At 50.7% G+C, this 25,566-nt stretch overlaps 1 long non-coding RNA gene across 2 annotated transcripts; it reads left to right on the plus strand.

The window, feature by feature from the left end:
- The first annotated feature begins 9,201 nt into the window (after positions 1-9,201).
- On the plus strand, positions 9,202-21,593 carry LOC138849986 (uncharacterized). 2 transcript variants are annotated; one of them, XR_011389336.2, is made up of 2 exons: positions 9,202-9,480; positions 21,365-21,593. It is a non-coding gene; the product is annotated as an uncharacterized LOC138849986 (long non-coding RNA). The 2 variants fall into 2 exon arrangements; XR_016236618.1 differs by lacking the exon at positions 9,202-9,480 and adding an exon at positions 9,827-10,000.
- Positions 21,594-25,566: the final 3,973 nt, after the last annotated feature.

The raw sequence follows: 25,566 nt of genomic DNA on the forward strand, positions 1-25,566 counted from the left end.
GCTGTATACTGAGTTTCTCGGAACTTCTAATGCACTAATTTCCCCTTTAAATCATCTTTTCTAACATAGAGGATTTCTAATAAAGCCAAATCACTGTTCCTAACTGATGAATAATTTTGGTAAATCTAATTTCTATATATCATAAACTTTTAAAAAGAGGCACATTTGAAATTTCTTTATTGGATGGGAAGAAAATGTTGGATAAGGAGAGAAGGACGGAAGAGGGTGCGGAAGCCAGGGATAGAAGCTGTTGGTTTTCCCCAAAGGTTGCACAAAATGGTATGACTTCTGCTTTTGCTGTGCTCTGAATTGCACTTGGGGAGCCCACTAGCTTACTTGAGAGGTTGGGGTGCAAGGCAGTCTTGTTGAATATGAAAGTCTTGGGTGTTTAACTTGCTGGCTGGCTTTTCCTGTTCACAGCAACCACAAACAGCGTTCACTTTGGCATGCAAGGTTTTTCTCATTTGGTTAATTTCCATGTTCAGTTCTGAGTACCAAGCACATACTATGGATTCGCTGTGAGTCTGGCTCTGTGGGTTTACTAATCTTCTTAATCTATACAAGCTGGTGTGGATTTATTCATTCATTCCCAGGCCCTGGAGATACAGAGATGACTGAAGCATGGTGTCGGCACTGGAAGAGAACTCAGTTGAGTAGAGATGATTAAGCCAAATAGGCAGCAGATCAGAACTTCCGGCAGAGCTTAAGGATCAACAAAGATGGACAAAGCTGAGTGACCATAGCCATGTGGCAAGCTTGGCATTCTGGAGGACTTTCTTGATAGAAGGGGCAATTGAATTGGACTTGGAAAGATGGGTAGGGCGATACTGAGTGATACAGAGAAGTTAATGGAAAATACTTTCTGGGAGAGGGAACTGCGTCAGCCAGGAGAAGGCTTAGGAACACTAAGAGGGTACTACTAGCTTGTTACAAGAGGCAAAGGGACACTAGATCTCGGTTATTTTGCTATTCTATGACAATGGGTGCCACAGGTCCTGTGGTCCCTTAACATCTGGCAATGATGGAAATCTAGCAGAGTTTCTCTAGGGATCAGCTAAGTGATTTAACACTAGAAACCTCGTTTTTATTATCAACAGAATATGGGTAAGTGTTTATCTTGCTATGTTAAGGTAAGGATTAAGAGTGAGTGATGTATGTAAAGTTTGGGAACCAAGGATAACAACTGACATGCTCAGCGACGCTCGTTGTTATTATTATTACTTTTCTGATGACTACCACCGCTCTGGAATGTTCGGGGATTTCGTCAAACAGCTTGGCCATCAGACCTCTAAGGGTAGACACGCTCAATTATTTCTTCATCTTCCGCACTTACGATTTCTGAGCTGGTAGCTTGCAGTAAATGCCTTTCAGATGACTTGAATGATTGAGTGGATAAACATGAGCAAAACATGCCTTCTTGCTATGAAACAACATCCCAGGGAGGCTGAAGATAGCAGCCCCGGCCTTGGTGGGAAGCCCTCCTCGCCACTGGATCAACCCTTTATCTTCATGTGCATCCTCTGCGAGTTCCTCTCGGGTAAAGAACATTTGACCCCTGTTTAGAAAGATGGCCTTTCACAATCTCCCAGTTCCCTAGATGGGACTTGCTGAGCTGACAGAATGAAGAGAAGAACTAACTATTTTTAGGATGAACTAGAAAGATTAGAACTTTGCTCTCTGCTCAAATATCAAACCTGCCATCTGTAGGAATCCAGAGAGGAATGGTTGGGGAATTGGATGCAAAGAGGTGTGTGCTTTTATTGCTCAAAATTCCCTCATAAAGATATTAGTAGACATGATGATGGAATGTCATTTCTGTGCGAGGCACAATATTGATAAGAGCTTTGCATTCATTATCATCTAATTCTTTCTTTCATGTTAAATATATTCCTTTTTACTTGTTAATTCATGAGATCGGCTTATTTCTTCCTATTTTGCATGATAGGAAAATCGAGGCATTGAGAAATAAAATATATCAATCAAAGCCACACAGAGAGGATGAAGTCCAGCTGGAATTCCAACCCTGGTGTGTCTGTCTTCAAGACTCCGGCCGCTGTGAGAATGAAAACAATGCAACAACACAGTACAGGGGGAAGAGAACAGCCTCAGCTTGCTGACTGAAGAATGCAGTCCTTCAAGTCGCAGCTGATGTGTTGAGTGTGCCATTTTGCCGGGACGGCGGCAGATTTGTAGAGGAAGAAGTCAAGAATTCTGTCTCTGAGGAGCTTCAGCCTCGTGAGGGAGGTGTAAGGACTCTGTTATCTTTCACCTGTGCATCTTCTTCATTACCTTCTTGGGGTCTGCCCTTCCCCACTGCATGCCACGATGGGAGGTTTGCCAGCCAAGGTGCCTGTACTCCTCCAGCCAAGGGGTTGGTGCTGCCCATGTTGGAAAACCAGACTCTGGGAAAGTAAGGTCGTGACTTGAGGTCCGAAAATGGCTGGCACTGACTGCTCCAGCTGCCCATTTGTTTCTGCTTTTGCTTCTTTCTGAGAGCTTCCTTTTGGCAGATCCCATGTCTTGGCTCACTCAGCACACATTGTAAGTTGTGCTTCTCTATTCTAGAAAGTGACAGTCTCAAAGCTCTTTCCCAGACTTCCTTGAAGAGGTGCCCATTGGGCATAACCAGTGAAAGGCAAGTGTAAGTCTGTGGACATGGTGGACTTGTGGGCATGGTGGTCGTGTCCACATGTGGACACAGTGGACTTGTTGGCATGGTGGTCGTGTCCACATGTGGACACAGTGGACTTGTGGGCATGGTGGACACGTGGACATGGTGGACATGTGGACATGGTGGGCATGTGGGCATGGTGGACATGTGGACATGGTGGTCATGTCCACATGAGGGCATGACAGACTTATGGACATAGTGGATTTGTGGACATGGTAGTTGTGTCCACATGTGGACGTGGTAGACATGTAGGGATGTGTTTGTGTCCACATGTAGACATGGTGGACACGTGGACATGGTGGTTGTGTCCACATGTGGACATGGTGGAGTTGTGGGCATGGTGGTCATGTCCACATGTGGACACGGTGGACTTGTGGGCATGGTGGTCTTGTCCACATGTGGACATGGTGGACACGTGGACATGATGGGCATGTGGACATGGTGGTTGTGTCCACATGTGGACATGGTGGGCATGTGGACATGGTGGTCCATGGTAGCCAGCTTGTAGAGTAAAAATTATTGTTATTCTCCATCTTATGGGTCAAAAGAACTTCTTGGAGCTTGTGTTCTATGGAAGTGAAGAAAATAAAGTGATTAATTCAAACTGTGACAGCTTCATGAAAGGAGTGACTTTGAGCTGAGTTTTGAAGGATTAGCAGACTTTTGGTCAATGCAGGAGGCAGTGAGAAGAGCATTTCCAGCTGACACAAGAAGAGGAGATCCTGGAGGCACGAGCAGGGTAGGGAGTTTGGGAAATAAGGTTGGTTGGTATTCAGTGCTGGAGTGGGAAGTGTAAGGGAAGCAGGATTGGAAAAGTGGACAGGGGCCAGATCATGAAGAGCCTGGTACACTGGCAGCCTTTTTGGGTTGCAGAGAATGGAGGCATCCATCCAGATGACCTCAAGTAATAAGCTGATTGTGAGAATATAGATGATAATAAAGAAGGTTCTAGAATTAGATCCAAGCTTCTTAGAGAACCAGGACTGCACACAACCAGTTTCATACAGTGGAAAAAACCCTCAAGATAATCAGGCCTCATGGAGGTTGGAATGCGTTTTGACAATGTAAAGCTGTTCCAAATCAAGCCCAGTCCTATAACTGAATTGTCTCATATTTCTTTCAGTAACAAAAGCTTCCTGGTCCCTTCTGTAGAGATCTGACATGAACATGAAAGCCGTTTGTGTCCGAGGCTCCTCGTGTGTCTCCAGCTCACATCCTAGAGAGTGTGCATCACTTGGGATGGGGTTGGCTCTGCTGTGATAACAGATTAGCCCTGGAACTGTCTCGTCTTTGCATAGTTACACAAAGTGTCACCCAGAACATGTGACTTCAGAGTTCCCTGTGGCAAGAGAAGATATAGGGACAAAGGAGGCCCCAGCTCCATGACTTTCTGGACTCTTATCTTTACTGTGCATTCAGCAGAAGCAGCCACATGGTCCTCACCCAACTGTAAGTGAAGTTTGGAAGTGAAACGCACAGAAGATTCGATAAGTGTGAACTCGCTGCTGGAGTCTGGGGGATTTCAGCGGCCCCCTTCATCTCTGCTGGGCAAATCGCTCTTGCCATGGTCACTTCCTTGGCCCCTTTCCAGCGATGGATTGGCTGCCCTGCACGCAGGTGCCTTTTCCTGCTTCCATGAGCTGTGTCATGGGCAGAAGAGACAGTGGACTCCCTGATGTGGGCAGGGCCATTTCCATTTGATGATTAAATGACTTAATGGAACCACTTGAGTGTGGTGTGTGAGGATCAGGAATGGAGAGTGGTAGTGGGGCACTGAAGGGTGTGGTGGGATTTGCAGTTTGCTTGGGCGACCCCAGGACTGGGCTGAACCTGATGGAGGGGAGACACAGGACAGATGGAAAGTGGAGAGATGGGTCATGCTACTTCTGCTATTGTCTTAAGAGGACGCAGTACAGGAGCAAAAGGAGTCAGAGCAAAATCTGGCACTGAACCTGGGAGAGACGAAGCAGGCGGGAGTCGGGCTGGCGGGGGAGGGCCCATGGAGCACCTGCCATAGGACCGTGTGGGAAGTGGATGAGGTGCCGTCTCCGGGAAGCCAAGCCCAGACCCTGCACTTGCTGGGATTCCCTGCTCAACACGCTCCTGCAGGGCCCCGCTGGAACGCTCCAGGGGAGGAAGCTCACCACATTCCCAGGAAGGCTGTGCTTTGTGGGACCTCAGTAACATTTCAGAAATGCCTCCCAAGGTCCATCTCAACTCTGTCCTCCCTTCTCTTTCCTTTCTTCTCCATCCATGGTCCTTTTCTCCCTTAACTCCCTGCCCATAAGCAAACGAGTCCTATCGGCTCCCTTGGATTCCCCCACCTTCTCTTTCTCCTCTTCCTCTTCCTCCACCTTCTGCCCTCTCTCCTCCTCCTGCCTTCTACTTCTCAGGCAGTCCCAGAATGGAACTTCCCACCCAACGTCCCTTTCCGACCCTCCCCAGGGGACATTTCAGTCCCCTCTGCTGGGATGGGAAGCACCCCAGGGCTTCCAAGGAGCTGAGGCTGCATCTCTGAGAGGACAATGACGACAGAATTCATAAAAGGCATTGGCCATTGAAGTGTTCTCCTTGGATATTCACATACAAGGTCTTCCACAAGTTCATGGAAAATGTGTATTATGCAAAAGCTGTGCGTGGACCTCAAACTTTTGGTAGCATAATCAACTTATTGGTTAATTTCCCATTCTGGGAACTTGTTGAAGGAGCCTCGTATAACAGGGAGAGCTGACTGTGGGGTGATGGGAAATGCCTTATCCTGGGTGCAGGAGGCGAGGTGTGACGTTTAGCTAACTGTGCTCCTTACAGTTGAAACCTTGACAACAGCCTGAAGTCAGGGGTCCACAGTCAGTGGCCCTGTCCTCTTCTGAATGCCAAGCCCAGTTCCACGTCTCCCTGTGCGTTTCTTTAGAGTGCTTATGCGTTTAGGGCTCACTCAGACCCAAGCAGGGAGCCTTCCTGGTCCCTGCCCGGATGTCACTCTGATCTAGTTTGGATGAGAGAGAGAGAGAACTCACCTGCCCTAAGTAACAGCAATAAAAGTGACAGTATTAGGAGCACTAAAATGTGAGCCAAGCTAACAGAGATTATCTCATTGAATCTCACCAACAACTGACTCAGAGAGTCACTGTTTTATTCCCATTTTGCAGGTTTAGAAAGAGCAAAGACAGTGCCCAAGATCCCACAGCTAGAAAGTGGCAGAGCTGGGGTTTATGTCCTCACTTGTAAATACTTCCTGCTTTTCTCCTCCATCACACACACACACACACACACACACACACACGAGGAGGAGCAGCACCTGAGCAGCCCACGATTGCCAGGAGCCCCTCCTGCAGGGGTGATGTCAGAGCTGAGTCCTCAGGAGGTGTGGGAGCACCTAGCAGAGAGGGGGCGAGAGGGGACGGTGTGGACAGCGTGGTGGGGGTGGTGAGAGAGTGGGAGGTGGGCTTGGGGAATCCGGTGCTCAGCGTGGCTGACACGTGGCTTTCCTGGAGGGGAGGGTGTGAGATGGGGGTGGAGAGGTGGACAAGGCCAGGACAGGCAGAGTGTAGGCGTTGTGCTATGAGAACCCAGGTTATCTTAGGGGCCAGGGGTGCATTGAAGGCCCCAGGAGAGGCCTGTGTTTTGGAAAGCTCGCTCTGCTGTGTAAGCAGGGTTTCAGGGACAGATGGGCCGTCACTGTGACCCCTAGGATGGCCTGACCAATGCTCACTGTCTGTGAGGCAGGAGAGGCCTGCAGGAGGCCACACTTCCTCAGTCCCACCACCCCTCAAGTCCCAGAGGAAGTAAGAAAATGGCCCCAGAAGTCCTTATTGTCAGAGGGATGGCGTTCAGAAAGAGTGGGAGATGTGTGCTCAGTCCTAGCTCCATAGCTTGCTGAGGGGACCTGGGCCTGGCTGCTTTGCCTCTCAGAATCTCCGATTTGTCAGAGATAACATCTTCATCACAAAGTGGCAGTAGGGAGCCTGGGAGATGAAGGCGGACACACAGGTTTTAACCGTTTTCCGCCAAACGCTTTGTTCCAGTCCCCCGTGTCTGCGTAATAGACAGCCTGAAACCTTAGCGGCTTAGCACAATATTTTGTTTCTGGGTTTGTACCGTGGGCAAGGGAGGGACCTGCTCGTCTCTGCTCTACTCAGTTTCAGCAGCAGCAGCCTAAAGGCTCGTTTGCTTGTCACTCTGGAGCTGCTGTGGGCTGTCGCCCGGGACCTTAGCTGGGACTGCTGGCAGACCGCCGCACGTGGCCTTGAACTTCACGCAGCCTGGGCTCCCTTACAACATGGCGCCTGGGCTGCCGGCAGCAGCAGCACTCAGAAGCGGAGAGCATCGGGTGGCTGCACAGCTCACTTCGGAAACCACATGGAGTCACTTCTGCTTCAGGTTATTAATTAGGAACCAGTCACTAAGGCGGGATTGCGTGCAAGAGGAGAGGAGTTAGACTTCCTTTAAGGGGAGGAGTTCAAAGAACATTTGGACATGGTTTAAAGCAAACGAATTGTGACCTCACGGCCATGGGTCAGGCGGGATGGCCATGAGCAGTCAGAAGATGGGGTCTCTTCCCTCCTTTGCGACTTTCATGAGGCTAACGACCCAGAGCTGGCTGATAGCTCAGCTGAGACACCGCATAGAAGGTTGTTTCAGTACTATCAAGGGCTGAGCTATGAGATCACATTTCAGAAACAGAGGCAGTCTCAGAAACTTACAATTGATGGAAAGTAATCGAAACCTAGTTTAAATTAATGTACAACGGATGTATTGGTTGAAGTTTTAAAAAACGTCTTAGAGTGTGTGCTTCAGGAAAAGCTTGCTCCAGCAGCACGAAGATGACTCCTGTGATCTGACGTCCCTGTGTCTTCTCTTTGCCTTCCCTCACTGCGGATGGCCCGGAAGCTCCATGTTTTCATACTTCTTCATTCCCAAGCAGATAGACAGAAGATGCCTTTTCTCCTTCGTTTCCAGCAGACACACTGAAGCACACCCTGGCTGGGCCAGTGTCCATCACATGCCTACCTGTGGACCAGTTGTGGTTTGCAGCTTGGTGGAACTCAGTGGCTGGCTTGGTCAAGGTCACAGCGCTGGAGCTGGGGCAGGGATGGAGTCAGCTCTCCCTAAACCCTGTAGTGGACATCAGCAGGAAGGGAGACACGGCACTGTGTCTCCCAGGTTTAATCTCCTCTGCCTTCCATGCCTGTTCAGTTACGAGGAATGGTAATTGGACCTTGGGTTGGAGTAGGGGTGGTGGTGGGAGGAGCCCTATCTTTTATTATTATTATTAACAGACTTATTTATTTATTTGAAGAGGGGTGGAGAGAGAGAAAGTGGGAGAGCGCTTCTGTTTGCTGGTTCACTCCCCAAATGTGTGCAACAGGCAGGTCTGAGCCAGGTCAAAGCCTCTGACCTTAGCCTCAGTCTGTGGGCTCTAGGCTTGAGAGGAAGGGAAAGGCAAGGGTCCCACTGGGGAACAGACTCCGGTGACTCCCGCAGAAGGACGGAAGGAGACTTTGGAGGATTGCTCAGCACCCAGAGCACCAGGCCAGGACTCGGCAAGGGTGCTCCTGCCAGGCCCGGCTGTTCTGACACTCTGGGCGATGGCATCATGCAGTGAGGCCACCCGCCTGCCCGAAGGCCTCTGGCTGACCAGGTACATCTGCAGCGAGGCGAGGGCCATTGTGACCCTTCCCTCTGCTGCCCCGTGCGTGCGGCTCAGCTCACTGTGGTGTGGAAGGAAAGAGCAGCTCCAGTGCTGCTACCTGCGGGCCAAGTGACCCCAGCACCTGTGAAACTCAGTTTCCCAATCTGCCAAGGAGGACAGAGAGCCCCAGCCTGGCCTTTGTCTGCCACCAGGCACAGGATTTGGAAGGCAGTGGCGCAAGGACTTGGTGCCCACGACCCACGGTGGAGGATTCTCCATACTGCTGAAGTCATAGGCGCCCTGGCTTTGCCGTTGGAAGCTGGAAGCTTCCGCAGAATCCAGGCTCTGGCTGCAAGCTGCCACCTTCCAGATTGAGCAGAAGATACACAGGGCACAGAGGAAGAGCTGCCCCTGCAGGCCTCTGTCCTGAGACCTCATCGTCTCTGTTTTTCCTGGGAGGCCTGCAGGGCATCTGGGAGCCTTCCAACCTGCACGGTGCTACCTGTTGAATAATCGGTACCTCGGCACCTGTCATCGCCTGAGAGAGGCAGCCAGGTGGAGGTAAGGAAGCAAGCCACACACGAAGGAGGGGAAGCCCCCTCCCTCTCCCCACCAGTCACCTGTACCCTCTCTGGACCTGTTGACTTCCTGATTCTGGGTGTTTCCTGAGCCCTGTCAGTCAGGTGCTCCCTCTGTCTCGAATCTGTACCCTTGCTCCCTTGGTATTTGAAATCAAGCCCACTTTTTTCATTCTTAAATAAATGTCTTTAACAGAAATGTTGAGGTCATAAATACGTTCACTTGTGAGAGAAGCAGGTTGCCGGTAAGTACCATTTAAATATATTTATACATAAGTGACACCTGGCATGGATTTGCAAGGGGCCACAGAACCAGTATTGATTATGTATGCATTGATTCACATCCGATTTAATTCACCCAGGGTTAAGACTTATGAGGCTCTACTTCCCTTCTTCTAGAGAGCAAAATGCAAGGAGTGTTACTGGGCCAAAGTTGCAAACTCTGCGAATGAGGTTTGCCCCTCTCTTTATGTCCACGAGAACTCTTCAATCAACAATTATGTTCGAGTGTGTTTTCTTGGAAAACTCAAATGCTTCCAGAGTCAGTGTGACAGCCCAGGAACAACGTGCTTGCACAGCTCGAAGCTGGGACCAGAGAGGTGAGGATTTATACCAGGGCCCAGGAGTGCAGATTGGATGGTATGAAACTCCGTCCCTGATTTCCATGGCTGCTGTGTGTGTGTCCATTAGGGGGCTGCGTGCTGAGGCCGTGTGGATGAATCCATTGCTTTGAGGAGCTCCCAGGACATAGATAGGGTAAGCGTTGACTGAATGTTGGATGCTCCGTGTTGGTGGAGTCATGTGCAAAGTGCTTTGAGAACAGCATGTGCACGTGATGTGTCAGAAGAGATCCAGGCTTTGAGGCCAGATACACCTGAATGTCAGTTTCAGCTCTGCGGTTTACTGTGTGACCCTGACAAGTCACTTAGCACCTCTGAACCTAAGAAAGGCAGACTAACAGCCTACCTGTTGGCACTGATGGGAACTGAGTAATTGAGCTACTGTCAGTGCAGGGGCGGGCTCAGGTGGGGAGCTGCCATCATCCGCAGCCACCAGGGCCTGCGCAAAGCATGCAACACATCCGAGCCTCCGGCAGCTCCCAGCGCTCTCATCCGTCCCGTAAGTGAAATGCGCTTTGTAAAACCGTGACATGTTGAGCAAATGCCAGTTATCACTGTCAGGGCGATTAGCCAATCCTGATGAGGGCTGAGAAGGCAGGGCAGCAGGGCGGCTTGTCAAAGTCCAGAGAGTCACTGCAGGTCGAGGCCAGGCGGCTGCTCCGGCTCCGGCCCCTCTCACCCACTGCCCTTTTCGCTCCCAGCCTCTGTAACCCAACCGCACCCTGGAGCAGGCTCTGCAGATGGCCGGCTTGGGTTCCCTGTCAGCAGAGCCCTTATGCTGGCGGGGGGACATACCATGGGGCCTGAGAAAGAAGTCAGGCGTGCTTGGAATGCAATTGCAAAAGAGGTTACAAGAGCCCGGCCAGAATGCTGAAATCAAGTGATGTCGAGAGGTTTTGTTATTTTTGAAAAAGTGACTCATTCTGAGAAACCCTAACGGCCTTGCAGAATGTTCACCTAGTTGCCTGTGTGTCTAACACAGAGCCCGCTGCAGAGAAAAACAAACCCTGTTGTCACAGCAGAGGAGGGGGCGGTGGGGGCAGGGAGGGCTGGGGGCAGGGGTAGGGGTCGCCATTTGATGGAGGAAGGGTTGGAGAACCACGTGTGCTCCGTCTCCCAAGTCCTTCCCCCCGATTGTTCTGTTCATGTCATGGCAAAGCACACGCTCTTGCGTCAGTCTCTGGAGGTGGGATGCTGCCTGGCTGACATCAAAGGAAATGGAAGACAACGGGTTCTCAGAGAGCTTTAGCTGTTTCCCCGAAATGAGAGAGAGAGAGAGAGAGAGAGAGAGAGACAGACAGACAGACACAGAGAGAGAGGGAGAGAGAGAGAAAGGAAAGGTAGAGGAGGAGGGGTGGAGGAACGAAGGAGAGGGAAGGGATTTGTGAATGAGAAGCAGCGTGCTTGGGACAGACACACTGGGGCCACATCTGTTCTCCGTGAGGGCACCTGCCAGCCCTGCCTGTGGGATGCTCAGGGGAGCTGGGAGGTGGCCTCTAGCTTGTCCCTGCCTTTAGCCAGCTATAGGACCCCCTGGGACACAGACCCCTTCCACGTGTCTCCGCTTCCTGGGGGGTTCGGCGGGAATAATCAGACATAAAGAGAGCTGTGGAGTGCGCCTCAGCATGCGGACCGCTGGGCCCGGCTCCAGCTGTGTCGTGGACAACCTGCGTGCCTAACAGCTCCCGGGCGAGGCAGACACGGCCTGTGCCTCTACGGACCTCACTTAGGGTAGCCTGGGCTGCATGATCTCTGATGTTTCTTCTTGCTCTGCCATTCAGTGGGGCAAAATATTCAAGGGCTCTTGGCCATTGAGCCCTGCATCGATTTCTGGGAATGAAAAAAAAATGAGTGAGCCCTGGTTTCTGCCTTTAGGGTCTAGCCGTGCAGATGTGGAAGCCGGTGGGAGAATGAGTGACATCATCACCCAGAGTCTGCAGGGGCCGGGGGGTTGTGTGAAGGTGGGGTGGGGTGGGCGGCTGCTTTTGTGGGCATCTGCTTGTGTGGGCATCCAGGAGTAGGGCACGAGGGTGTCTTTGGGCCCACACAGCCTTTGATGAAACGCTGGAGGATGGCACTGGACAGGGTGTTGTGAACCAGACTCTCAGAGCTGGTGGTACCCCAGCTCTCTAGAGGGTCCTGGGAAACCAGGGAAGATGGCTCCTGATGGGCCAGCTCCCCAGAACTCAGTCAGATGCTTGAGATGTGTACACACACATGCACACACACACACACGAAGTCCACATGTACAGACATACGGACATCTGTGTGGTTTTCAAAAAGTTCATGGAAAATACACATTATGAAAAAACTGTGCATGAACTTAAAAATTCTTAACCAAAAAAATTTCTATTTTCCGTGAACTTTTTAAAGCCTCCTTGTATTATGTACACACACACACAGGGTTTGTCTTCATTATTCACAGATTCCACATCTGGGAATCTGCCAACTCACCAATGTTTCCCCGTAACCCGCAAATCAATACTCGTGGCACTCTCTCCCTCATTCAGGGACACGTGCAGAGTGGCGGCAAAGTCCGACTCAGCCCACACTCACGGTCCCCACTGGGGTCGAGAGGGTGGCGCTCTGCCCTAGCGCGCACTGTATAGTCTCCTTTCTGCACTGCGTTTGGTGCCACGTTTTGAGCGTCTGGGTGCTTTTGGGGCCATGTCACAGCTGGCAATACCTCCTCCCTGCCCCGGGTGTAGTGGTGAGGATCTAGCTGCGGTTCCTAAGCGCAGAAGGCCCTGGAGTGCCTGATGGGGGGACGTACGTGGAGGAGATGAGTTTTGTTCAGGCATGCGCTGTAGTGTTGCTGCCCGTGTGGTCAGCGTTGATGACTCAGCAATAAAATGACATAAGGTTCTTGGAACAAAAATGCACAGGAAACAAAGCTGGGTTTTGATGGTGGGTGAAACTGCCAGAACCCAAGGTGCGCAGGCGCCTCACCTCCAGCAGCTCTGGTTTCTTCTCCACGCCAGCACTCATGGTAACTCCACTGAACACGGCTACCACACATGTGTCCGTGTGCATTGCCATGGAGAGATAGATGGCTTGAGGTCTCCTTAGGACCTTTGCGTGGGGGCAGGAGACTGAGGGGCAGTAACTGGCCCAGGTGAGGCAGCCAGGAAGCGGCTTGTGCTGGGCCTCAAGCCCTACAGGCCGCGGCAGGGGGCCCTGCGCTCCTGGCCTTCCTCCCTCTGCGCCTTTCACCTGACCTGGTCCCGTCCTGGTCCCCCAGGCCTTGTCAACCCTTTCTGGTGTTTATGGGAAACGTGCTGAGAACCCAGACTGTTCCCCCAGGCCTTTCTGAGGTTGCAAGTGGACATGGTTCAGCCAGAGCCAGGGCCAAGGGCTGGCAGGCCTCTCGGACTGAGGCTTCTCTGGCTCCCACTGGGACGGGCCGTGCTGCAGAGTGTCTGCGAGCCCCCAGGTCTCTGTTCCAGGGAGAGATTCCTCCCCAGGTTCTCAGGAGCCTTTTGGTCAGTTGAGCTAGAGCTTCCTGAGGCTGCAGAAGCGCTTGGCTGGCTGCCGTCCCACGTAAACACGCTCGTTGCTAGAAATTATTTACGCGCCACGGGGAGGCAGGACAGGCTCCTTGATGGGCTCGTTAATAAGAAGCCCGCGGCTCCTGCTGTGGCCCAGATTCCTGCGGGCCGGGGTAGGGGCAGGTTTCCTTTTGCTCAGTACCCCCTGATTAGAAACCTGTGGCCATCCGTCTCCAGGTCTCCAGGTGCAAGTGCGGATGCCGCAGTTCGGCACTCAAGGCCTCTTTCGAGATGCAGGTCTTGCTATCGTCCACTGTTTCAGCTGGAACCACTTTGCACTCTCTCAGCAAATGAGCAAGCCTGCAGAACTTGGAAATGCATTTATTTATTTTCATTTTATTTGAAAAGTATAGAGAGACACACAGGCTCATATACAGAGTGAAAGACACACACACACACATACACACACAGGTCTTCCACCTGCTGATTTACTCCCCAAATGCTTGTAACAGCCAGGCCTGTGCCAAGCTGAAACTGGGGGCTTCAATATGGGTCTCCCAGATAGATGGCAGAGACCCAAGGACTTGTGCCATCACCTGCTGCCCCCAGGATGTACATTAACAGAAAGCTGGATTGGAAAAGGAGTAGCAGGGACTTGAACCAGGCACTCTGATGTGAGATACTCACATCCCAAGAGGCGACTTACACTGTGCCACACACTTCCCAGAACACACACCTGCGCATCCCTGCCCTCACCATCCCTGCCCCACGCTGCAGAAGTTCGTACCGTGTGTGCTTTCCTCCTCCTGGAAACCTTTCTCCTCCTCAGCCTCCTTGCAGGTAGCTCAGGCATCACCTCCTCTGAGGGCCCCCCCAGCTCACTCCTGTGGAGGTGTCGGTGCCTTGCCTCGGGGCACCCTGGCCTCTGTTCTGCACCCCGGCTGCACGCTGCGTGCAGGGACCTTGCAGTGCAGGGACAATGACAGTGCCTTTGTGTGGACCAAACACACACCCCACTGTATGCACCATAGCCTGGCACCCATGAATCATACCATGGATGCTCGGGCGATGATGATGATGATGAATATAGCTCCCGTGTCACTGTCTTGTAATCCCTCTTCCTAAACCTTGCTCTTAGCAGACCCTGACCTACCAGAGTGCAGAGCCCATGAGCTCACTCATCCCCCAACAAGCATCTGTCACCTTGTAAGGGTTCAACGAGGAGGACACACCCAACAGCAGCACAAATGCAAAGTATCAGACGAGGCCATGTTCTGAACCCTTAGTAGGAATTAACTTACTTGATAAATAGTCCTAGGAGATAGTTACTCTCAGTCTTCTTGCTTTACAGAGGAGGAAACTGAGGCATAGAAATAGCTTGTCCCAGGTCATACAGCTCGTGGGTCACGGAGGCGAGGTTCGAACCCGGGGCGAGCCCAACAGTCTGTTCCACCGCCTCTCGTGAGTGAGGCGGCAAACAGTGGGTGTTTAGTGAATGTTGAATGAGTGGTTTGGGTCGTTGAGTGTTTTGATTGCCCAGCCTAGAGACAGAGGAGTCACAGGGATCAGCTCCTGAAAGGGTAAGCGCTTCTGTTTGTTCACCTTATCTCTAGAGATGGTTGGGGATCGCCTCTTCCTGGTCTAGACCCAGCACAGCCTTCCAGAAGCAGCCGCGTCCTCACCGCCATGCCCGTGCAGGCTGCTGGGCCTCAGCCCTCTGCCTAGAATGTCCTTGCCCTGTCTCCCTTCCTCCCTGCCACCTGGTGCTGTATGAGAAACCCCTCTGTCTTCCTTCTCACAACCCTCTGGGAAATCCTGCTCAGCTGCCACCTCTCTGCCTAGCTCTCCCGCATGGAACACACTCTCTGTTACTTACATGCACACATACTCATGGCAAAGTGGGGAATGTGCCAGACGCCTGGCTGGCAGTCTGGCTCTGCCACTCGGTACAAACCTCTCCACTGTCTCTCAGTTTTCCCATCTGTGAAATGGTGCTGATCAGACCACAAAACTCACTGGGATTGTGTGAGGATGAAGGAGAATACACAGAGTACTGGCGATGTGCACTTAGGGCACTGAGGCTGGGGTGCGGAGACACTTGCTGTGTGCATGCTCCATGCATGCCTTTCATTTTTTCTGGAATGTGGGTCCTGCACACCCTGGATGTGCCCTTATGTATTTGTATATCTCTAATTTTTAGTAGAGTGCCTCGTACACAGCAGGTGCTCAGTGCATGTACATAAAACTGAAGTTCAGCAAAGCAAGCATTTATTGAGCACCTAAAATGTACTAAGGGCTGAGTATACGGAGATGGGCAGGGGGCAGCTGGATGTTCCAGATGCACTTAGGTTAAGAGAGCCCGTAAGGGACTGAGGGAAAGCCAGCATGGTGCAGTTGTCCACTCACTGACTCATTGAGGAGTTTGTGGGGCATTTTGTGGTACAGTGGGTTAAAGCTCCAACCTACAGTACCAGCATCCCAGTGGGCACCGGTTCCAGTCCTGTTTGCCCCACTTCCAACCCAGCTCCCTGCAAATGTGCCTGGGAAAGCAACAGAGGATGGCTCAAGTCCTTGGACCCCTGAACCCATGTGTGAGACCCGGAAGAAGCTCCTGGCTCCTGGCTTTGGATCATCTCAGCCCCTGACATCATGGTTGCAGTGAACCAGAGGATGGAAGTCTTTCTCTCTCTCTCTCTCTCCCCTTCTGTAATTCTGTCTTTCAAATAAATAAAATGAATCTTTAATAAAAGGCATTGTGGCCCCAGGGTATGGGGAGACAGAGAAGAATACAAGGTCTCCTGGTCCCCCAGGAGATGCCCTCAAGTATACAACATGGACAATGAGTGCTGTCATAGAAGGACAAGCAAGGCAGTCTGGGAGGCACAGAGGGCACAGAAATCGGCACATCCATCTGTCAGGGATGGGGACGGGCAGCGGGTGCTGTTGACTCTGCTTTTGCCTGTGTGGACCCTGGGCTTGGGTCTCGGCGTCTCCTTTTCTTCCTTCCAGCCTGAGTGTTCACCTTCCCTCAGTGAGTTCACCTTGGAGGCTTCCCCCATTACTCTGTTGTTATCCTCCGATGCTCACCACAGTCCACAGGGAATGAGAGGCGGGCAAGGAAAGGGGAGCTATCACTTAGGAAATACCTAGCAGGTGCCAGGCCCAGCGCTCTGTAGTGGCTCTGCACTATTTAGGCTTCCCAGCCCTCTTGTGGGACCAGGATTACTCTCCTCTGTGTTTAGACTACAAGAGAGGCCCCAAGAGGGCACGTGCCTTTGCCCAAGGTCACCAGCTGGAAACCAGAACCGGACTTGGAATCCAAGACCAGCTGCCTCCCTGTACCACGGCGCTTTAATGGCTCTGGGAGAGGCCAGGTAGGCAAGAAAGGAAATGGAGTGATTCGTTTACTGCCCCAGGCATTTTCAGCAACAAGCAAGTGATTTCCCTAATTCAGGTCGGCTATTAACACAGGCTTGGCAGTGAGAATGAGGTTGTAGAAAAACAGGTTTTCTTCCCAACTCAGCAGCACCACCTGCAGGATCTAAGGGAACACTGCAGAAACGGTCGGGTGGGCAAAGTGAGAGGGAGAGGAATTTAACTGCAGAACTGGTGAAGTGTGTATGACCCTGCATCCCTTCTGACTTCCAGTCTGGTCCTCCTCCCCTCCCACTCTTCCTTTCCCCTCTCCCCATTCTTATTTCCCATTCATTCAATCAACTTTTATTGAGTACTTAATCTTGGCTGTATTCCTCTTTGTGAGATACAAATAGAGAAAATTTGCTCTTTAAAAAAAACCAAGATTTATTTATTTAGTTATTTATTTGAGAGGCAGAGCCACACATACACACAGAGAGGGGTGGGGAGAGAGAGAGAGAGAGAGAGAGAGAGGAGAGAGAGAGAATCTTCCATCCAGGGGTTCATTCCCCAAATGTCCACAACAGCACAACAGCTATGGCCAGACCGGGCTGAAGCTGGGAGTCAAGAAATCCATCCGGTGCCCCATGTGCATGGCAGGTAGCCACGTACTTGGGTCATCATCTGCTGTCTCCCAGGCACCTTAGCAGGAAGCTGCATCAGAAGTTGAAGTAGCCAGGACTCAAACCTGGCATTCCTATATTGGATATGGACATGCAAGTGGCAGCTTAACTCGTGGTGCCATGACACACAACACCTTCCTCTCAGATTTGCTTGTTGACCTATTGACAGTAACAATGTACTTGATGGTTACAACTAAGATGCATTGAGCAGTGCCAAGTGTAGGCACCATGCTAAGGCTTTGTCTCAGTCACTCCTTAGGGAGGGTGAGGGACATCCCTGGAATGAGAAGTTGGAGGACTGGGAGTCAAACCCAGATCCTTCTGACTCCAGAGCCAGAGATCAAAATCATTAAGCAAAATTGACTCAGGTCTACACGCTAGTAGAATTGTTTTTTCCCTGGTTCAGATGATGACTTAGTTCCTGTCTGAGGGTGGTGCTCACTCTGCTTTTCAACCCATTGCTTCTTAAGTCCCTTGGAGGTCACACTGAGATTCTAAGTGTCCAGACGTGGTGCTTGGTGTCAGGGATGCAGAAGTGACTGTAGCTCGGGGAGGTGTTCACCATAATACAGGGCAGGTGACAAGACTCACTCTGACAGAAGCACTGCATGGCGACACGGAGTGCCAGGGACACTGTAGCTGCTAGGAATGGGACCTGCTGGGTGGCGAGTGCCCTGTGCCACTGTATGTGGTATCACTGACCAAATGGAATGGGCACACGGGTCAGGGGTGAAGGAAGGGATGGGGACAATCACGTTGGCCTCTGCAGGGCTGGGAGGCTGCACAGGCAGAGGGCACTGGAGCTTGGACGCTGTACAGACCTTGGTTTCCTATTCTTTTCGACTGGGAGGTAAGTTCAAGGTTTGAGCAAGCAAGTGTTTGTTCTGTGACCTGCAGGGCAGGAAATCTCCAGTTTCCATTTCTGCAGTAGCTACTGAGTTGCGTTTCTTTTAAATTCCCAGGAACCTGTTCTCCTTTTTTGGGTCCATGGGTAGTTTTTCTGGTCTGGGCGTGGTTGGCTCCCGAAATTAGAACTGATCAAGGGCAGGCGTCATGTCTAAAACTAGAGGAGTGACTGTGGATAGGTTTGTGGGAATTTCTCTGGCACAGCTGAGGGGAAATCGATGGCAGCCCCATCACACACACACACACACACACACACACACACCTCTCACAGGGAAGACAGGTGCCACATGGAGGCATGTTTATAGCACGTTTGTGGCTCCCTCACCTTTTCCTACATCCTCACCTGCCAAGAACACTTTTCTAGTAGCTGTACAAACTTTACTTTCTTTATCCTGTAACAGAAAATGAAAGTTTTTTTTTTCCCATTTTCCAAATATACAATTACTACATATTGACTCTGAGTTTTCCTCACTGTGCACTCTGAAGATGCTAATTTGAAGCTGTGTAGAGAGAGTGCTTGCCCTGGGTGGAGATCTTGCGGCTGGATTGTACCTGTGACTAGAAGTGTGTTAGGGAACAGAGATGCAAAGGGAACAGTAACGCTGCTTCCAGCCTTCCAGGTGCTCCTGGTGCTTGCTGACTCCGTGACCCCTTTAAGATTCCCCTTTAATGGGGCCTGTGTTGTAGCATAGTGGGTGAAGCTGTCGCCTGCGAAGCCGACATCTCATATGGGCACCGGTTCGAGTCCCAGCTGCTCCACTTCCAATCCAGTTTCCTGCTAGTAGCCTAGGAAAGCAGTGGAGGATGGCACAAGTACGTGGGCCCCTGTACCCAAGTGGGAGACCTGGAAGAAGCTTCTGGCTCCTGGCTTCATTCAGGACTAGCTCTGGCTGTTATGGCCATTTGGAAAGTGAACCAGTGGATGGAAGATCTCTCTCTGTCTCTCCTTCTTTCTCTGTAAGCTGACTTTTGAATAAATAAATATATACATATATAAAATAAGGATTCCTCTTTAGTAACTAGCATCATGGTTAGAGGACATGGTGAAAGTAGGGAGGCTCAGTGGTAAGACATTAGGGCAAGGGAGGTCTCTGCCAGTGTGGGGTGGGGGCAGAGAAGCGAGGGGGATGATTCTGTCTTTTTCTGCCCTTGGAGAGAGATGTGGGCCCGCCCTTTGATTTCTCACTAATTCAGAATACCAAGGTTCCTTTGTCGCCAATGTTGTGGCTTAATAGGTATCCTGCAGCCAGTCTGGGAGCACAATCAGGCTGGGTGACCTTGTTTCTATGGAAAAAATGAGTTCTGAGACCCAAATAATTGTCCTACAAATCAACTAATGGAACACACCCCTTAGCTAAGGTGGAGAGCCTGTGCTACTTATGGTGGGAAAGTTGATTCGTGAAAACAGCTATGGAATGGGAATCCTGATGCCTGGATCACAGACTGTCCAAGCCCCCTGGGTCATGGTCATGGGCAGGTCTCCTGGGTTTCCTCTTTTGGGGCTCACCTGGACAATGAGGGGCTGGATCAGATGAACTCTGTGCCCCTTTGATCGTTGAGTCTTTGGAACACTGAGTCTCTTTGTCATGTTATTTCATCTCCTGGGCACTCTTGCACTTCTGGCTGAACAGAAGTTTAGTCTGGCTCCTCCCCACTCCAGATCCACTCTTGGGCCAGCTGGTTTCTGGCTGGGTCCAGCCAGCGGGAGGCACTGGCAGGAAATGAAAGGGCAGCAGGGGAGGGGAGACCCGGAAGCTTTTCCTCTGCTGGTGGAGCTGTCTCTGGCAGAGACTCTGTAGTTCATGCTCGGCCCTGCCTCCCACGTGAGTCCCAGCTTCTGATGGGATGACCCAGGCCTTGGGCGGCTGCACTTGCCTCCTCCCTCTGTCCTGCCCCCTGGGATAGACATGGTTTCCTGTTCTTGTTGGTCCCTGGGCTCCCTCGCTGTGTCCTGGTTGTCTTGTCAACTCTTCCTTCTCCTGTGTAGCCCATTCTTCGTGGTGACTCCCTCTGTTTCAAGAGTGTAAAATACTGTTTACTCGGCTGGACTTTGATGCATTTAGACTTTTATTGGCAGCGAGGGCGACGATGAAGATGTTGATTAGAGCCCCTTCCTTGGTCTATAGCCTCACATATACAAGGCTGTAGCTCGGCTTCTGTAATTTGAGTTTCATAATAACAGCATGACGTCAGAAAGGCATTTGTCATTAATTCCACTTTACAAAAGAGGAAATGATTTCACTCAGCTCACACAGCTGCTGGGTCCTGATAGAGCTGGAACCGGAACTCAGCACTTTTGATTCCTCATCTAGTTTTCTTCCCCGACTTGTTCCTCTGCTTCCCATCGGTACCGCACCTGACCCTTTGGAAAAGGGCCTTCATGCTGTTCCTTTAGGTCGATGTTTTCCCAAGCGCACACCCCAAGTCATCGGTTGAGGGTGCGTTAGTTACTACTGCAGAGAGACAAAACACCCTTCCGCCTAGTGGTTTCCGACAGCATCGTTGCTTATTTTGGAAATGGCTCACAATGCCTCGATGCCTTCCCCTGCCTCCCATGTTCAGAATGATTGCCCACCCAGAGCCTGGGAGGGCACGGAGGTTGCACCCTAGAGCAATTGCAGCGGGGATCTGGCTGTGGTATGATGAAGGGGAGGTGACTGGCTGGTGTTTGCCCTGTGCAGCCCTGAACAAGCAGTCCTGTGCCTACAGCTGATCCCCAAACACAGCAGCTCCAGCTACAGGCAAGGCCAGGAGGGTGGAGCCTAAACTTGTTCCTATTCCAGGCTCTACCTAGGAAAGACCACAGCATCTTTTTCTCCACCCTTCTTCTTCGCTGAGCCTCTCTGCAGGAGGATGTGTGTCCTGCAGGGGCTTTCAATGCTAGGAAGAGGAAGTGTTCAAGTTCCCAGGTCCCGGGGACCTCAGTCTTCGGGGGGAGCTGAGTCAGAACACCCATTGCACCCTCCGTTTCATCAGTCATCAGCACATGTTTACATGCTTTATGCTCACCGTGTGCCAGTCTCTTATCCACTGCTGTGAATCCCTTGTGAAGGATCTCTCCCCAGTTGTTCTTGGATGTTCTAGGGGGTGGCTCACGTGTCCTGGGAACGCCCTCCTCCTGTCTCTTGTGCAGTGTTTATGCTTCTTCTCACCAGCCCCAGCCCCCTGCTCCCAGGTCTGTAGCCTCACTTTAGAGGCTCTTGCTAAGCGGGACCGTGTGGTTACTGTCGGGGCTGGGGCCCCCGTCTCCCTCCAGGGCTGCACTGTACTCTGTGCTGACTGGAGGAGAATGCTTCTCTCTCTCTCTCTCTCTCTCTCTCTCAGTGCATCTTGTCTGCTTACATTTGTGCCAAAGCAGAGTCATTTTGCCTCCTAATAGCTCTTGAAGATGTTAGCAAATATAATTCTGTTTTTTGCTTTCATCTGTTTCAGCCTCTGACCTCATGGGTTCCTGGACAAGCTCCAAGCACAAGACGACACCCTCTGCACCCCGGCCCTCAAGTCACCCCTGACCTCTCCATCATGGTCCCACCTGCGCATTGGAACACTGACTCCTTGCAACAGTGTTTCCTCAAGTGTGGGGCACAAGTCTTAGTTGAGGCTGCATTGGTTGTCCAACTGTGTAATAAATCACTCCAATACTTAATGGCTTATAACAGCATTATGTAGTAGCTTACTGTTTTACTGTGTGCAAGACCTTGGTTGGGTCCTTTGGCTCTGGGTCTGCCATCCCAAGGCCCAGCAGCACAGGGGCTGCTTCTAGATCACTCGTGTGGTTGGCAGGACTCAGTGTTCCTGCTGTTTAGCTCAGGGCCTCTGTTGATTAGAGGTTCTCCTTGGATCCTTTCCAAATGGGCCTCTCCGTGGAGTATCTCACAACATGACTCTGACTTCATCAATTGAGAGAACACACAAGGCAAACGAGACCCAGGCTTAGGTAATGTCATTTTAGAAGTGACATCCCATCACTTCCGCCGGATTGCATTAAACAGAAACAAGTAGCCAAGTCCAGCCTGCACCTATGAAGGGGTTACACAGCCATAACAGAGGCTGGAACCACTGAGACCATCACACCGGCTGCATGCTGCAGGTGGCTGGGATGAGGGTGAAATGGATTCTGACTTGAAAGAAATCATCAGGGAGAACATTGAGTCACTAGCCATTCGTTTTTAAGGGACCATAGGAAAACTGTAACTGGATATTATTGCTGAAGAAGAGGTTAAGTAGAAAAAAGTGAGTCCATTAAAAAGCCAACTATTGCAGACAGATGTTTGCTGAATGTGGGAATGCGAGTGTGTGCCCGAGACCGGAGAAGGCTGGGCAGCCTTTCCTCAATGTGAATCTTCCCCAGGGGGCTCTTTAGTGACTTTTGTAAACAGACTGTTGGTGAGTCCACCCAGCAGACCCTCCAGGCTGTGTGCATTTTGCATGGTCTTTCTCAAACGGAGGTGCGCACTTATGAAGAAGCGTGGTGCATCTTCCCAAGTGCATGTTCATTGAAGATACTAGGGCAAGAGGAGTCACAATATCTAACCAGCAATTTTTTTTTGTTTTTATTAAAGATTTACTTATTTTATTTGAAAGGCAGAGTTACAGAGAGAGAGGGAGAGACACAAAGAAAGAGCTCTTCCGTCTGCTGGTTCACCCCCCAAGTGGTCGCAATGGCTGGAGCTAGGCTGGCCAAATCCAGGAGCCAGGAGCTTCTTCTGGGTCTCCCTTGTGGGTTCAGGCACTGGCACCACAGATGGTGGCTTTACTGGCTATGGCACAACATGGCCTCTCCAGCAAGTATGTTTGAAAAAAGTGTTCTTGGAAGCAGGCATTTAGCTTAGGAGTGAACATGCTGCATCCCACCTTAAATCATGTGGGTGCAATTCCTGGCTCTAGATTCCAGCTTCCTTCCATGCAAGACCTACAAGGCAGCAGTGAGGGCTCAAGAAATTGGGTTCCTGCCATCCACATGGATACCAGCTTGCCCTGGACCCTCGTGGGTTTAGCTGGTGTGGGTGTTTGGAGGATTGAATCAGTAGATGGGCTATCATTTTTGTGTGTGTCTCTTTGCCTCTCAAATAAATACATAAAAATAAAAAACTCCATATTTTTAATTAAGAGCATGGAAACATTATAGAATTAAATGTAAATGTCACCAGAATTCCCCAGATAAAAACACGTGACCAGAAAGAAACTATGTTCGGTGGTTGGGAGTGGGGCTGCATCCCTTAGCTTCCTCGTGGTGGAATGGGAGAATGTGAGGTCATTGTCACCTATCGTGAGAGCATTCTGATGAAAAAGGGACCGATGTTGGAGTTCAAGGGGGAGACTCCTTTTGGTGGATCCACTCCAGAGGGACCACCATGACCCCTACCCCCGGTGCTCCTGCCATTGTGTACTCCCCTCCCTTTGATTGCCTGCCCGCCCCCCCCCCCCCAAAAAAAAAAAGTGGCAAAGGCAATGGGATGCCACTACTGTGGTTCGGGTATGTTATATCAGACTCTATCTTATCTGAGATCTGCTTGTGGGCTTGACGACACAAACGGCTGTGCCGGGGAAACCCACATGACAAGCAGCTGTTGGTGGCCTCCATGACCTGGGGATGGCACCTAGCCCACGGCCAGCACCAATCTGCCAAGAGAGCCACAGATTGCCAACAATCTGAATAAGCTTGCAAGTCAATTCTTTCCCAGTTGAGTCTACAGATGAGAACGCAGTCCATCTGATACTTGGGTTATAGCCTGGTGAGGCCTTAATCAGAGAATTCAGTTACACTATGCCCGAACCCATGATCCACAGAAATTGTGAGAAAATAAATATGTATTGCTTATGCCTCTAAATCTGTGATAATGTGTTCCACAGCAATAGAGAAAAAAAATTAATCTTCTAGAAGGCTCATGTGAGACTCTTAAAAATATTTCAAGGTACATCAAGTTTGACTAATTTTATTTAACATTTGCATTTTTGGGTTTCAATTGGTTTAAAGTCATCCTGTGAGAATATAAAAAATTCACATCACAGAAAACTTGATGATACAATTTTATTTAAGAATTATCTTTGGGTTCCAGATAGTTTTAAAAATCATCAGAAGGACAAAACCCTCACAGCCAAAGTTCACGAGTTTTGCTGAAAAGTAGGTCTCTCAAAGCCCTCTCAGTATGTGGAACCGCAGCATGCGCAGAGTTGAGTAGCAGGCACCTTGCTGGTGGTGGAGTTGAGGTTTACAGCAAGAGGTGAGAATACTAATTGGACAAGTCAGTGACAAGAGGGCTTGCCTGGGCTAAGTGAAGTCTTTCTAAGGACTGGCAGGCAAAGGACGGCAGAGTGCTCCGATTTCTTTTTTCTTTATTTTTTTTTTGCCCATTTGCATTTGTGACCTGGAAGGAAATAGATAAGTAATATAGAGGGTAGTTGATTTTGAGTGGGCCCAACAGCAGCTCTGTTTTGGTGCTGGGGAGTCTAATTTATTTCTGAGAGCTTAACACTGGCTCACCTATTCCTATAGGCTCTTGTAGGAATAATATCATATTCGTGGCTGGGAATGATAGATGAGTGTGGCACTAACCTTGGGTGCTGAATTTAAAGGGTGCAATCCCTGGGGCCGGCGCCGTGGCTCACTTGGTTAATCCTCCGCCTGCAGCACCGGCATCCCATATGGGCACCAGTTCTAGTCCTGGTTGCTCCTCTTCCAGTCCAGCTCGATGCTTTGGCTTGGGAGGGCAGTGGAGGATGGCCCAAGTGCTTGGGTCCCTGTACCTGCATGGGAGACCAGGAAGAAGCACCTGACTCCTGGCTTTGGATAGGTGCAGTGCCAGCCATAGCTGCCATTTGGGGAGTGAACCAAGGGAAGGAAGACCTTTCTCTCTGTCTCTCTTTCTTACTGTCTACAACTGTCAAATAAAATAAAATAAAATGAAATGGTGCTATCCCCTTAGTAATGAGGATAAATACAATTTTAATACAGTATTTAAAAATTAAAATTAAGGCCAAATGATGGACAAATTATCAAAATTTTAAATAAAGGTAGTATCCAAACTTGCATTTTTTTTTGGACAGGCAGAGTTAGACAGTGAGAGAGAGAGACAGAGAGAAAGGTTTTCCTTCCGTTGGTTCACCCCCCAAATGGCCACTATGGCCGGCGCGCTGTGCTGATCTGAAGCCAGGAGCCAGGTGCTTCCTCCTGGTCTCCCATGCAGGTGCAGGGCCCAAGCACTTGGGCCATCCTCCACTGCCTTCCCGGGCCACAGCAGAGAGCTGGACTGGAAGAGGAGCAACCGGGACAGAATCCGCTGCCCCAACCGGGACTAGAACCAGGGGTGCTGGCGCCGTAGGCGGAGGATTAGCCAAGTGAGCCAAGGCGCCGGCCCCAAACTTGCATTTTTTTAAAAAAAATCTCTTTTTTATTTATTTGAAAGGCAGAGTTACAGAGAGAGAGGAGGAGAGACAGAGATCTTCCCTCCACTGGTTCACTCCTCAAATGGCCACAGTGGCTGGGGCTAGGCCAGGCTGAAGCCAGGAGCCTGGAGCTTCTTCCTGGTCTCCCACGTGGAAGCAGCCGGGTCTTAAACCAGTGTCCATAGGGATGCCTGCGTCACAGGTGGAGGCTTAACCAGCTGCGCCACAACACTAGCTCCCTCAAACTT

Source organism: Oryctolagus cuniculus, chromosome 6 (assembly GCF_051225735.1).
Source record: "Oryctolagus cuniculus isolate XC-2025 breed Fujian yellow rabbit chromosome 6, ASM5122573v1, whole genome shotgun sequence".
NCBI lineage: Eukaryota > Metazoa > Chordata > Mammalia > Lagomorpha > Leporidae > Oryctolagus > Oryctolagus cuniculus.